Source organism: Gorilla gorilla, chromosome 23 (assembly GCF_029281585.2).
Source record: "Gorilla gorilla gorilla isolate KB3781 chromosome 23, NHGRI_mGorGor1-v2.1_pri, whole genome shotgun sequence".
NCBI classification, from domain to species: domain Eukaryota; kingdom Metazoa; phylum Chordata; class Mammalia; order Primates; family Hominidae; genus Gorilla; species Gorilla gorilla.
Genome location: NC_086018.1, coordinates 34,838,014 through 34,852,399, shown reverse-complemented (window position 1 = coordinate 34,852,399; position 14,386 = coordinate 34,838,014).

Below are 14,386 nucleotides of genomic sequence, written 5' to 3'. Positions count from 1 at the left end.
AGTGCCTGGCCCACAGCCTGGCTTGGTCCATGTTGGCTCTGATTGTTGTTACTTAATCCTCACACCAACCCCCATAAAATAGTGGTATTCTTATCCCCACCGGGAGACAAGGAAACCCAGGCTTTAAGGGATTAGGAAAATAAACCAAAGCGGCTTGCTTAATGACCGGCAGAGTAAGATTTGGACCTCACATCAGTCTGGCTTCAAGACCCACACGTAATAACTGCTGTACTGGCCCTCATTCATTCATTTATTCACTCCACAAGCATTCATCTAGTATCACTCTGCACCAGGTGGAAAGGATATTGAGATGAATTCAGCACAACTGCTGCCCTCAGGTAGCTCACACTGCTGTTGAGGTACATAAATAAACACACGTGCACAACACAGGCACATATACACATGCACACGCAGGCACACATACACATGCACAAACATGTATAAACACATACACATGCATGCACACACAGGCACATATACACATGCACACGCAGGCACATATACACATACACACGTACATATACACATGCACACATAGGCATGTACACAGAGACACATACATATACACACGTACATGTACACCTGCACACACATGCATGTACACACAGGCATATAGAAATGCACATACATGCATGCACACACATGCAAATATACACGTGCATGCATACCCATGCTCAAACATGTACACACACATACAGAATCAAGTACAATTTGGGGAAAACGAAGAGATACATGTTTCACATCTAGTTTCTCTGATTCCATCTCCAGTGCTGTCTTTGGTCCCCAGAGGTTACGAACACAAATGTCTACAGCGGCCTAGCAGGTAGCCTGGAGGTTTCAGATGGATCCGGGGGTGGAAAGGCAATGGCAGTAGGCTGTAGTCTAGCGTCTGCCTTTCGTTAACCTTACATTCTGGGACAGAACTCCAAACTCTACATTTGAACCTGGCCTTCCAGTTTATCATGAAGGTAGATTTATCAAAGAAGGATAGAACTTACTTTTTAGCAGTTGATTGGCTTGATTCCTAACTGTACATATTTAGAATCGTGGTACGTGGGCCTCTGTCCCATTGCTCTAGGCCCTCCAAATGTCAGGGTCAGTGAGCAGGACAGATAGGCTTGTAGGTCATGGTGATTCTCAGGATTTCATTCAAAGAGGAAAGAGAAACCATTCGAGTGTTTTAAACAAGGAGTGATATGATTGAATTTATGTTTTTATAAGATGCCTTGGTCCACTACTTGGATATGGGCTTGCAAGAGGGTGGCATTAGAAACAAGGGGAGGAAGCACCACTTCTAACAGCGTTCTACTTCAATTTTTAAAAAATCAGCTTTATCAAGGTGCAATTCACACACAATAAAACTTACCAACTGAAAGTATACAATTCCATGGGTTTTGACAGTTGTGTAACCAGCACCACAATCATTATATAGGACGTTTCCATTATCTCAAAAGATCCCTCAGGACACTTTGCAGCCAATCTCTTTCCCCTACCCCCAGGCCCTGGCAATGACTGATCCACTTTCTATCACAGTATTTTGCCATTTCTAAAATTTCGGACAAAACCAGAGTATGTGATCTTTTGTGCCTGTTTTTTTTTTTTCACATAGTATAACGCTGTTGAAATTCATGAATGTTGATATGTACATCGGTATTCATTCTTTTTATTGTCAAGTAGTATTTTATTGTATGGATATAACATAAGTTGTTTTCCATGCACAAGTTCATAAACATTAGGGTTTTTTTTTTCCAGTTTGGGGCTGTTAAAACAAAGGGGCTACAAACATCAAGCATAAATGTTTGAGTGAACATGTGCCTTCATTTCTCTTGGGTAAATATCTAAGAGAGAGTTGCTGGGTCATATGGTAGATGCATATTTAACTTTATAGGAAAACTGTTTTCCAGGTCGGGTGTGGTGGCTCACGCCTGTAATCCCAGCACTTTGGGAGGCCGAGGTGGGTGAATCACCTGAGGTCAGGAGTTCGAGACCAGCCTGGCCAACATGGTGAAGCCCCATCTCTATTAAAAATACAAAAATTAGCCACGCATGGTGGTGGGCACCTGTAATCCCAATTACTCGGGAGGCTGAGGCAGGAGAATCCCTTGAACCCAGGAGAGATTTCAGCGAGCTGAGATCGCGTCACTGCGCCCCACCCTGGGCGACAGAGCGAGACTCGGTCTAAAAACAAACAAACAAACAAAAAGAAGGAAACTGTTTTCCAAAGTGGTTGAATCATTTTGCATTCCCCCCGACCCATGTATCAGAAGACAGAGGCTCCAAAGTACCCGGTGTGCACTGGCTCAGAGGCAGTGGCTCCAGGTCTGCACAGACTGGGGGTCTAAATGAGTCATAGCCTTGGGGCTGGTTATTAAATGATTTTCTCCCAGCTCCAAACCTTTCTTCTATCCTCTGCTTTGTGGTGCCGGAGCTGGGACTCAAAACCCTGTTTGTTCTGCTTTGCCGGCTCATTTCTGCTGCTCTTGGCCAGGAGGGGGCGCTGGAGGGAGGCCGGAAGGATGGGAGAGGAAGGAGGGGCTTGCTTCTTTCTCTTTGCAGCCGGGACCCAACTGCCCTGCCCTGGAAGCCATGTTGGCCCAGCAGCAGTTGATTCTAGGTTTTAGTTTTTTTCACATTCCCAGAGCCGGTCTCACCCCACCCCTTCCTCAGAGGTCTGCAGTTCTGAGTCCCAGCTCCTCCCCGCAGGTCTAAGTCTCCTCCTCCAAGCTTCCAGGCTAGGGTAACCCCGCTCTCTTCCTTCTGTTCCCACAGCCTCAGGGGTGATGGCTGCTTCCTGAAGTTTCTATCTCTGGTGACCTCGGTGTCTCCTTCTGCCTTTTCAGTCTAACAGAATCTGTTCAAGCAGTCTCCTTTATAGAATTCTCACTTTAAAAATTATTCATTTGCTTTCTGTGTCGCCAAACCTAGCCAGCCTAGCAGGCAGCAAGGCCCAGCTCCCAGCCCCAGGGTGTCCCAAGGGAAGCAAGGCAATAAGGCAGAAAGAGCTCTCACTCTCTGGGTATGAACTCTCAGACAACTCCCTCAAGCACTCCCAGCTTCAGGTTATTTATCTGCAAAATGCATCCAAATAGAGCCTAGTATAAATGAGGGCTTAATAAATATTTGAGCGAGGAAGTGGAAGAAGGAGGTATTTTATATCCGTTATTGATACCTACTTCATTTGAGCATGTTACAAGTTTTTTTCTAATACTCTGCGGGGAATGCCAAATCCTTCCCCTCTGCACTCTGTCTTTATTCTTCTCGATAAGGTGTAGCAGAGACTGCTAATATCCCCTACGATCCACTCTGTCCTTTCTCCTTTAGTGATAAAGTCCCTGAGTTGTGGCTGGACTCATGGCCACCCAGCTAAAGAGAACATTTCCCAGCCTACCTTGCAGCTACCTGTGGCCATGTGACCAGTTGCTGGCCAATAGAATGGGAGGGGAGGCCATGGACATGCCATCAGGCTGTGTCGTGAAAGACAGAAGGTGTATCTTCCATTTCCCATCTCCCCTTCCAGCTGGCTGGAGAGGCCAGCTATGGAGAACAGTTAAGCAACAAAACAGCTTGGATCTCTGACCCTGCTTCTGTTCAGATTTTTCAGGGAGAAAGTAATTTCTATTGTGTTTTAGCAGCTGATTCTTTGATGCTTGTTACAGCAGCTGAACCTGTACCCTACCCAGTACACTGGAGCAGGGATTGGCAAATGCTTTCTTTTCATTTTCTTTCTTTCATTTTTTTTTTTAAGTTGGAGTCTCGCTCTGTCACCTAGGCTGGAGTGCAGTGGTGCAATCTCAGCTCACTGCAACCTCTGCCTCCCGGATTCAAGCCATTCTCATACCTCAGCCTCCTGAGTAGCTAGGATTACAGACATCTGCCACCACACCCCGCTAATTTTTGTATTTTTAGTAGAGATGGGGTTTCAACATGTTGGCAGGCTGGTCTCAAACGCCTGGCCTCAAGTGATCCACCTGCTTCAGCCTCCTAAAGTGCTGGGATTGCAGGTGTGAGCTACTGCACCCAGCTGAAAAAGAATTTCTAAAAAACGCCAGATAGTAAATAGTTTAGGCTTTGCAGGGAGTTGGTGTCTGTCACAACTGCTGAATTCTGCTGTCACAGCACAAAAGCAGCCATAAACAATAAAGAGTTGAATGTGCATGACGATCTTCCAATAAAACTTTATGTATAAAAGCAAGCAGGTCTGTGTGGACCCTGCACCAGAGTTAACAGCAAAGAGACTAGCTTGCGACAGTTCACAGAGAGGGTTAAAAAGAGCTCAGGAAGGTGAATCCTGGGTGAGAGGTGAGGCAGAGCAGCTGCCTGAGGGTTGCCTCCTCCCTGAGGGTCTACCTCTGGTTCCTGCTGCTGCTAAGATGCCACTGCCTTTGAAACTGCCCCAGGAAAGGAGGGCTCCTCTAGCTGCAGTTTATCCAGCACAGACATGTTGGAATTTGATTTTCCTAAAGGCATCAAAAGGGGAAAAATCTACAGCCAGCAGAAAAGTGTGGCTCCAGGCTGACCAGCATCTGCATGAAACTATATTCAAAAATTAGTCGTGCCTCCAAATATTAACTACAAAGGAATGGCAACCTCCCCTTTCCACAGCCCTCTCCTCCCTCCTCTGCGCTGCAGCACTCTGAAGCCCCTCACCCACCCGCACCCTCCCTCCAGCCCGGGCCCCAGGACATGCCTTCCTCCCTTCCTCTGCCTGCTCATTGTCCTGTACATCAACTTGACCTCTCCTGATGCATTCGCCCCATCTTCCTCCCGTCTCTATGATTTTATGGCTTTTCTTCATCCATTTGATTCTTTGCATCACCTAAGATTCAAAACTGGTCAAAGACTTCCCTGGAAGGCTGGGGGCAGGACCCTCCCCAGCTAGAGCTGTCACTTTAATTCCAGCCTCTGTCAGCATCTTCACTTCTCACCTCTTCCTGCTGAAGATTCCATAGCATGGGCACATGTGGGGGCAAGAACCATGTCCCATTCATCTATGAATCACCAGTGTCCAAAACAGGACCAATAAGTGTTTGTGGGAGGAAGGGAGGGAGAAAAAGAGGGGAGGATGGAGGCCGAGAGTGAAGAAGGAGACAAAGCAAGTGGGTAGACGTGCAGTAGGACTGGGCTTTTGGTCTCAGACATTGCCCTCTTGCCGGATGAGGCCAGGACCCAGATGATTGAAATAAAAGCATCTCTCGCTCCTCGTGAGCTCTGCCCTCTACGTTAAGGGGAGAGTTTCCCTCTCTCATGCCCACAGTGTGGCGATGACTGCCCAGGGTGCCCCACTCTCTCGGAATTGCACAGCCAGGAACCAGAGAGCTTTGTAACACGCAGTCCTGGGAGTTCTGTAACTGGCCTTTCAGCTCCTGGCCCGTCGGCCACCTGCTCCCAGCTGTGACCTCCTAGCCACAGCCCTCAGTGTACTCCTGTCCCCAGCCCTCACCTGGGGTCCTTCTGCAGCTGTGGCCTCTGCTATTTGTTTTTTGTTTTGTTTGTTTTTTTGTTTTGTTTTTTCTGAGACGGAGTCTCACTCTGTCTCCCAGGCTGGAATGCAGTAGCGCAATCTTGGCTCACTGCAATCTGCCTCCCGGATTCAAGTGATTCTTCTGCCTCAGCCTCCTGAGTCACTGGGATTACAGGTGTGGACCACCATGCCCGGCTAATTTTTGTATTTTTAGTAGAGACGGGGTTTCACCATGTTGGCCAGGCTAGTCTTGAACCCCTGACCTCAGGTGATCCACCCGTCTTGGCCTCCCAAAGTGCTGGGATTACAGGCGTGGGCCACTGCGCCTGGCCTGGCCTCTGCTATTACCTACCACCCACAATGCTGCCTCGGCTCCCCCAACCCCTGTGCCACTCGCTCCCACAGCTTCTCCTCTGTGACTGGGGCTCCTCCCAGATGCCTCTCCAACCTCAGCCACCTTCCCCTACATGCACTCTGAGTGGGGGTTTCCTTACTCCCGAGCGCTCTGTTACCATCTGCACACCGAGGACTCTGCGGTCGCTCGCTGGGCACCAGGCCGTGTGTCCCAGCTGCCTCCTGGACCCCCTACCTCTCCCTAGCTGTTCCCCGAGCCCCTCCAAGCCAGTGGTTCCTTTCCCTCCACAGCGGCCCCTCCTCCTGAGCTCTGTCTCCACCATTTACGGAAGACTGAAACCTGGAGTCACCTTGGCCTTCCTGTCTCCTTGGCCTGCCACAGCCGATCTGTCAGGAATGTATTTCACCTCCTTAAGTTCCCTCTAACTGCCCCTCCTCCTCCATCCCTACAGCCTGGGCTTAAATTCAGATTTTCCTCCTCTCCTGCCTGAATAATTTCAACAGTGGCCCACCTGGTCTTGTCCTCCATCCGTCCTGCGGGTTGTCATCCACACCAGCTCCTGGGAGGCCTTTCCTGAATATGACTAACCCCACACATCCCATCCCTCCAGGCCTCACGGTGGCTAAGAAAACGAGTCCATATCGCTCTCATTCAGCCAGGCTCCAGCCTAACTCCAGACTCATTCCTCTCCTCTCCCAGCTAAAACTCCTGGGGCAGGTGGTCCCTCAAGCCCCAATGTGCCCAGGCCTTTGCATGTTCCAGTGCCTCCACCCCCCAACCCCAATATCTCTGCTTAACCAATTCCTAGTTCTTCTTAAAGACTCCACACACCATCCATTAGGAAGGTATAACAAGGGTTCGAAATGGAACATCTGCCTGGCACACAGTAAGTGCTTGAGATGATGGAATTAGGAGTGTTATGGTGGGTGCCCTGGAGCCCTGGGGGCGATAAGAAAGATCACGAGGTGATCTTTAGGATCTTAGAATGGGCTTCACAACGATCTTAGAAGGGGCTTCAGCCTCAGGGTAAAGTTTGATGCTCAGACCACTTCCCCTTCCACTTAATAGCAGGATCTAGACTTTCTCCAGCACCCCTCCCAGGTCTTTCCAAAAGTCTTCTTCTTCTCTGATGAGGGAGGGAAAGGGTCTTTTCTCCCCTTGTTCCTCTGCCCCCACACACTCCCATCTGAAACCCCTACCTCCCGGAGCCCTGCATTGTAGGGCATGGACCTGCCCCTTATCCCCCGAAAACCCTATATACAGACTCTAACAGAAGGGCAGAAGGTGTAGGGATGACTAGGGGATGAGGGGCTCTGCACACGCCCCTCCGTAGGGCACTCATAGCCCTCCGCTATGCTGGTGGTCGTGGTGTCCTGAGACTCTCCTCTCTGCCATCCTCAGAGAATCGACTTCCCGCAGGAGGCTCAAGGATAAGCCCTGGGCTGCTGGCTCTCACTGCACCCCCGTCGTCCTCTCCACCTGCTCCCCTCACCTTGGGGACCCTGTGGCGGGGGGGGGGGGGTGGGGTGGGGGCAGGTCTGAGCTCATTGGTTTTCTTTTCACTGGCGCTCCGCTCTGCGTAGTGTAGGTTTTCTTTTTCTTTTCTTTCTTTCTTTTTTTTTTTTTGAGACAGAGTTTTGCTCTTATTGCCCAGGCTAGAGTGCAATGGCACGATCTCGGCTCACTGCAACCTCCACCTCCCGGGTTCAAGCGATTCTCCTGCCTCAGCCCCCTGAGTAGCTGGAATTACAGGCACCCAACACCACACCCAGCTAATTTTGTATTTTCAGTAGAGACGGGGTTTCTCCATGTTGGTCAGGCTGGTCTCAAACTCCCGACCTCAGGTGATCCACCCGCCTGGGCCTCCCAGAGTGCTGGGATTACAGGCATGAGCCACCACCCCTGACCATCGTGTAGGTTTGCTGCCCTTGTGAATATATTACCTTTCCTCGAAGCAAATCCCGCCTTCCACAGTGTATTACCATCTCACATCCGTTGATGCTCTTTCTCTTCTCTTTGTCCTTGACTGACGGACTATCCTTTATATACACATACATACATATACATATAGAGATAGATAGATAGATAGATAGATAGATAGATAGATAGATAGATAGATATAGATATAGATATTTTTTCTTTCTATGTCAACAAGGGCTCAGGAGGGAGGAGAGACCAATGCCTGTAACTTTTTTCCACAAAGTAGTTGATTGCTTTCTGTATGTACAACTGTCTTTTATCCAGACTTTTCCCAGAAGGCCTCTCCTTTTCAGCAAAAACAACACCAAAATGAATCAAGGTATTTTCCTGAACTTGGAAGTCATCTGTTCCCTTCTCCCCCAGGAATGCACCAGAATAAGCATTTCACTTTTGAAAGTTTGCAATATGTATTTTTTTCTTTTCTTTACAGTATTCCTCCCACAGATGAGGAAACTGGAGCTTGGAGGGAATGAATTGCTGGACGTCACAGAGATGAGCTGGGACTTGAGTTTCATGCTTCTCATTCCAGAGGGTGCCCTAGCTTCGCCTCCATCACATGGCCTGGGACACTGGAACCTGATGAGAACCCAGGAGAAGGGACCTTGGGCTGGCCAGGTACTTTCCCTTTGCCCATGCAGTGCTGCTGGTGGCAACAGCTTCCATGTCACACAGGAGGGAACGGAGGCTCGGAACTGCCAAAGCTCCACACGGATACACCCTTGTAGAGAGATTCCCCCCATGGAAGGGTCACCTCAACCACTTTCTGCTGGTTCCCTTGCAGACATTTCAAACTTTGTCACCTATTCAAAGATGGCTTTCTACAGACTCCATGAGCAACCAACAAGCTAACCCATTGGGTGCCATGAAAAAACATGAAGCAACAGCCACATAGGAGAGGGGATTCCGCACTTGGAGACGCTCGTCCTACCTGACGGATGAAGACCCCTGGTGGGAGGTCACCTGGCTCCCATCTGTCGAGGGCTGTCAATCCTACACCTGTCCTCTCACAGGGTAAGCCAATCTGCAAGCCCATTTGAATGAAGGTGTCATGTGGTGAACCACTGTTTTACATGCCATTCAATGTTGTTTGTTTGGTATATGCCATGGGCTCCGTGTTCCATGTCCCCATCCTGAAAACGGAGGTCCTGGGGATGAGGGATCTTTAGGCAAAAAGAACCAGGCCAGATTGGTGTGCACAGTGCCATGTGGTAAAAGAGGCTTTCCAAGCCCTGTGGGCAAACTCTGGGGAAAACAGGTCACCGAAGGCCCTGTGCAGGCTTCAAAATAAAAGCCTTCTGAGAGGGCTGTGCTGGGGTGGCTGGCAGAGCAACAGGGCAAGGCCTGGGGAAGCTGGGGAGAGAAAGGAAGGAAACGGGACCCAGGGGAAGAAAGCGCTTTCCAGAGGGAACGTTGGAGCTGTACTAGTTGTTAAAACGTGGACGTGCATCTGTAGCACTTGGTTCCACCCACTGCCCCCCAGCGCCTGTGCTGCCCCTCCCCCTCCCCGTGGCATGCCCAGAACCTCCTCATGCCCATCACCTAAATGGTTAATGCTGGGCACATCTGGGGGGCCACATGGACACTGCTCTGGATCAGACAATCATTTTGACTATGACCCCTGGAAAAAATCATGGCATGAACTGCCACGGATGCAGCAGTGGCTTACAGAGCATTCACTTCTCGGCATCATCCTATTTGGAGCACACACCAGCCAAGGTTTACGGAGCCCTGTATGGTTGCCAGGCACAGTGCTAGGTCCTGGGGAATCAGACAAAAAGCAGGTACAGCACAAAGTCAGGCAAGGCTCAGAGACCCAGGAGCTGGTTCATTTGGCTCAAGATGGAGCAGGAAGGGAGAAACAGGAGAGGAGAGGCCAGGAGGTCAGCAGCGGACAGACCAAGGAGGGCCTTATAAGTCAAGCCATGGAATTTTAACTTTATCAGGCAGGCCAGGAGAGGTGTGGGAAGGATCTGAACAGAGGAGATACTGAGTGAGGTTTGTGTTTTACCAAGAACACCGTGGATGCTAAAGGGAAGAGAGGTTGCAGCTGAGCAAGACTAGAGGCTGGTCATTGGGCTGAGGGTGAGCTCAGGGTGGGGCTGATAGGGTCTGAGGAGGAGGACAGTGGAGATAGACAGACAGAAAGCAGAATCGGCTGGGTGTGGTGGCTCACACCTGTAATTCCAGCACTTTGGGAGGCCGAGGTGGGCAGATCACGAGGTCAAGAGATCGAGACTATCCTGGCCAACATGGTGAAACCTGTCTCTACTAAAAATGCAAAAATTAGCCAGGCATGGTGGCAGGAGCCTGTAGTCCCAGCTACTTGGGAGGTTGAGGCAGGAGAATTGCTTGAACCCGGGAGGCGGCGGTTGCAGTCAGCCGAGATCGTGCCACTGCACTCCAGCCTGGCGACAGAGTGAGACTCCTTCTCAAAAAAAAAAAAAAAAAAAAAAAAAAGGCAGAATCACAGGTCTGTGGCTGGTTCCACACAACCATACCATGTACCAAGCAAAGCTTAACAGTTATCCCCATTCGAATGATTGGGCAGGTTAAGGTTGCAGAACAATATTGTATGCTCAGCACTGCTCCAGGGGCTTTTGGATAAAGTACCCAGCGAGGTGTGTGTTCATTCAGTTTCCACTTTACAGACAAGGAAACAAACGCAAAGAGTGTGTAAGTGACTGGTCCAAGGTCACACTACTAGAAGATGGTAGAGTCAGATGAACATAGGCAATGTGAGAAGAGGAGAGAACTCAGAAAGAGACTCATGTTGGCTTTAAAGAAATGTAAATTTAATCTGTGTCTTCAAGGAGAAATCCCAGAAATGGGGCTAAAAGCAAACTGGAAAGGAAATGCAGGCTCAATATAAAGAAATTTCAAATAATCCAGGCTGTCTTTTTAAGGAATAAGCTTCTGGCCAATGGAAGTATACAAGAGTGAGGCCATGCCCCCGCAGAGCGAGCCACCTGGAGAAGAGGGATGTCCCTGAGAAAGAATGGAGAGGTTTCATCAGAGGAAGGCTCTGGATCCAGATTAGTTGAGTTCAAATTCCAGCGTCCTACTTACCAGCTGAATGACTTTAGTGAAATTACATAGCCTCTGTGGCTCAGTTTTGTCATCTGTAAAATGGGGCTAAGAGGAGTACCTATCTCACAGGGTGGTTAAATGAATTAATACATGAATTAATCAATGAGCTAACTTAACATTCTCAGCATTCTCGGCACTAATAGGATCAGGAAACCAAGCCCTGGGAATAGGTGGCAAATGGCGCTGTTCTCAGGGAAGCAGCCCAGGAGCTAGTCAGTGAGGGACCCCGGAAAGCCATGTTTCTGTGGATTCTCTTGAAGGACAGGGTGCAAACAGGTTCCAAGCACTAAGAAGACTTGCTTACATCCATGCCCTCTTTGCATTTTCTTAGTTGTTTTTCCTTAGAGTTTACTAAAGCACTTTGACAGTTTCAGTCTGACTTTGATATTCCAAGAATAAATCCAGGAAGGAGTTTGTGGCCCTGGTTGGGCCAGAACATTAAAGGGATAGCGGTTCCCCTCTCTGGTCCTTGAGACCAGAGTAGAAGTGCTGAAAGGGGTCAAATCCAGACTCTGAGGACTTCACTTCATTGCACTCACAGCCTTGCCTGTCAGGGTTGTAAAAGTAGGAAGCAAAAACCAACAGGAAAGAGATGGCTAAGTAAGTTGTAAAATCCATTTATTTATTCATGGGCAAGCCTTATTTTTGATGCAAAATGGTGTTAGTCTGATTCATTCTCTCTCTCTCTCTCTCTCTCTCTCTCTGTCTTGTCCCTCTTTCTCCCCAAGAGTGGGATCTGAAGGATGGTTACTGTCCCAAATCAAATTGACCTCATGCATCAGTCAAGACCCAGTCAAAACCAGAAAGCACACACACCAGTTACTTTAACAGAGGGAATTTACTATAGGGAATTGGTTAGACAGGTCTCTGGGCCTGAAAAGGCAATGGGGGACTTAAGTGAGATGCCTAGAGATAGTAACTTCAGGAAGGAACTTTGCCCCCAGGGCTGTCAGAACAAAGGGGAGAGGTGGTGGTGAACAGAACCCGGAAATTCCAAAAAGAGACTGCACAAGCTGGGATGTGGATGGCTGAGGAGGGGACACTGGCCAGCTGACCCTGAGATCTTGAGGGAGTGTGATGGGGCTGATATGGAGGGTTCTGGAAAAAACTGGAGGGGGTAACTAAGTGCTGCTGCCAGGCTGAGGGACCAGTGCTGGGGTGAATAAGTGAAGCTGAGGGGATGCTCAGCGGATGGGCAAGTGGGAAGGAAAGCACGAGGCTCTTCTCCTCCAGCCTCACAGGCTCCCTCTAGCACCCACCAGTGCCAGGGCCTAACAGGAGGGAGCTGGCAGTGCGGAAATGGGTTTGCAGAATCCCAGCCTTAGACTGGGAGCTGAACGGGGGAGGGTGGATCGGGGGTTTATATGAGATGACAGCTTAATAACCAACACACTCTGGGGACTCCCAAGGAAATGGGCCACAAACCTTGCGGCAACTCCCAAAGCCTAATTTTGAGATACAAACTCCTCTAGAAATAAATTCTAAGAGCACCTACTACGTACCAAACACTGTGCTAAGCGCTATGAGAAGGCATGGAACTAGAAAGACGTCTTCAGAGCTGACTGTTCAAATGTTGGCTCTACTATTGTATGTTGGGAGACCTCAGACGACTCACAACATTGAACTCTGTTTCCTCAATCATAAAATTCAGATGGGGGATGGCTACTCTATGTCTCATGGCATAATTAGAAGAATTGAATGAGCTTATGACTCTAAAGTGCCTGGCAACCCTAGCTTCCAGTTGGTCTTTCCTTTTTTCCCCTCCTTCTCATTCTTCTCTTGTGTTGGTCCCTCCTCTGCCCCTGGTCTTTTTCCTCCTCCTCTATCATCACCACAGTCAATACCACCATTGCCATCCTCATCACCACCACCACCATCATCATCATCACCACCATGATCATTGCCATCATCATCACCATCACCAAGCAAGACAAAATATCAACATTAACAGGAGTTTGGAAGAAAGATTTCTCTGTAGCACGTGATGCTGTTTGGTAGCATTCTGCCCACAGTAGAACTTCTTTCAAAATTGGAATCAATCCTCTCAAACCCTGCCGCTGCTTTATCGACAAAGCTGATGGAATATTCTAAATCCTTTGTTGTCATTGCAACAATATTCACAGCATCTTCACAGGAGTAGACTTCATCTCAAGAAAACACTTTCTTTGATCATCCATAAAAAAGCAACTTCTCATCCATTCAGGTTTGATCATGAGATTGCAGCAATGCAGTCATATCTTCAGACTCTACTTCTAATTCTAGTTCTCTTGCTATTTCTACCACATCTGCAGTTCCTTCTTCCACTGACGTCTTGAACTCCTCGAAGTCGTCTATGAGGGTTGGAATCAACTTCTTCCAAACTCCTGATAATGTTGATATTGTGACCTCCTCCCATGAATCAAAAATATGTTGAGTGGCATTTAGAACAATGAATCTTTTCCAGAAGGTTTTCAATTTATTTTGTCCACCTCCATCAGAGGAATCACTGTTTATGGAAGCTGTAGCCTTATAAAATGGTTTCTTAAATAATAAGACTTGAAAGTTGAAATTACTCCTTGATTCATGGGCTGCAGAATGGTTGTGTTAGCAGGCATGAAAACGACATTAATCTCCTTGCACTCCATCGGAGCCCTTGGGTAACCAGGTACATTATCAATAAGCAGTAATATTTTCAAGGGAATCTTTTTTTCTGAGCAATAGGTCTCAATAGTGGGTTTAAATGATCAGCAAACCATGCTGTAAACTGATGTACTGCATCCAGGCTTTATTGTTCCATTTATAGAGCACAGGCAGAGTAGATTTAGCATCATTCTTAAGGGCCCTAGAATTTTCAGAATGGTAAATGCGCACTGGCTTCAACCTAAAGTCACCAGCTGCATTAGCCCATAACAATAGAGTCACCCTGTCCTTTGAAGCTTTGAAAACAGGCATTGCCTTCACCTGTCTAGCTATGAAAGTCCTAGAAGGTATCTTCTTCCAACAGAAGGCTGTTTCATCCACATGGAAAATATCTTACTTAGTGTAGCCACCTTCCTCAATGATCTTAGGCAGATCTTCTGGATAACTTGCTGCAGCTTCTCCACCTTGCACTTTTATGTTATGGAGACAGCTTCTTTCCTTAAACCTCATGCATTAACCTCTGCTACCTTCAAGCTTCTTTCTGAAGCTTGCTCACCTCTCTCAGCCTTCACAGAATTGAAGACAAGTAGGGCCTTGCTCTGGATCAGGCTCTGGCTTAAGGGAATGTTGTGGCTGGTTTGACTTTATATCAAGACCACTCAAACTTTCTCCATATCATCAATAAGGTTGTTTCACTTTCTTATCATTCGTGTGCTCACTGGAGTAGAACTTTTAATTTCCTTCAAGAACTTTTCCTTTGCATTCACAACTGATCTAACTATCTGGTGCCCATCTTTTGGCCTATCTCAGCTTTTGGCATACCTTTCTCACTAAGTTGAACCATTTCTAGCTTTTGATTTAAAGTAAGAGACAGGACTTTTCCT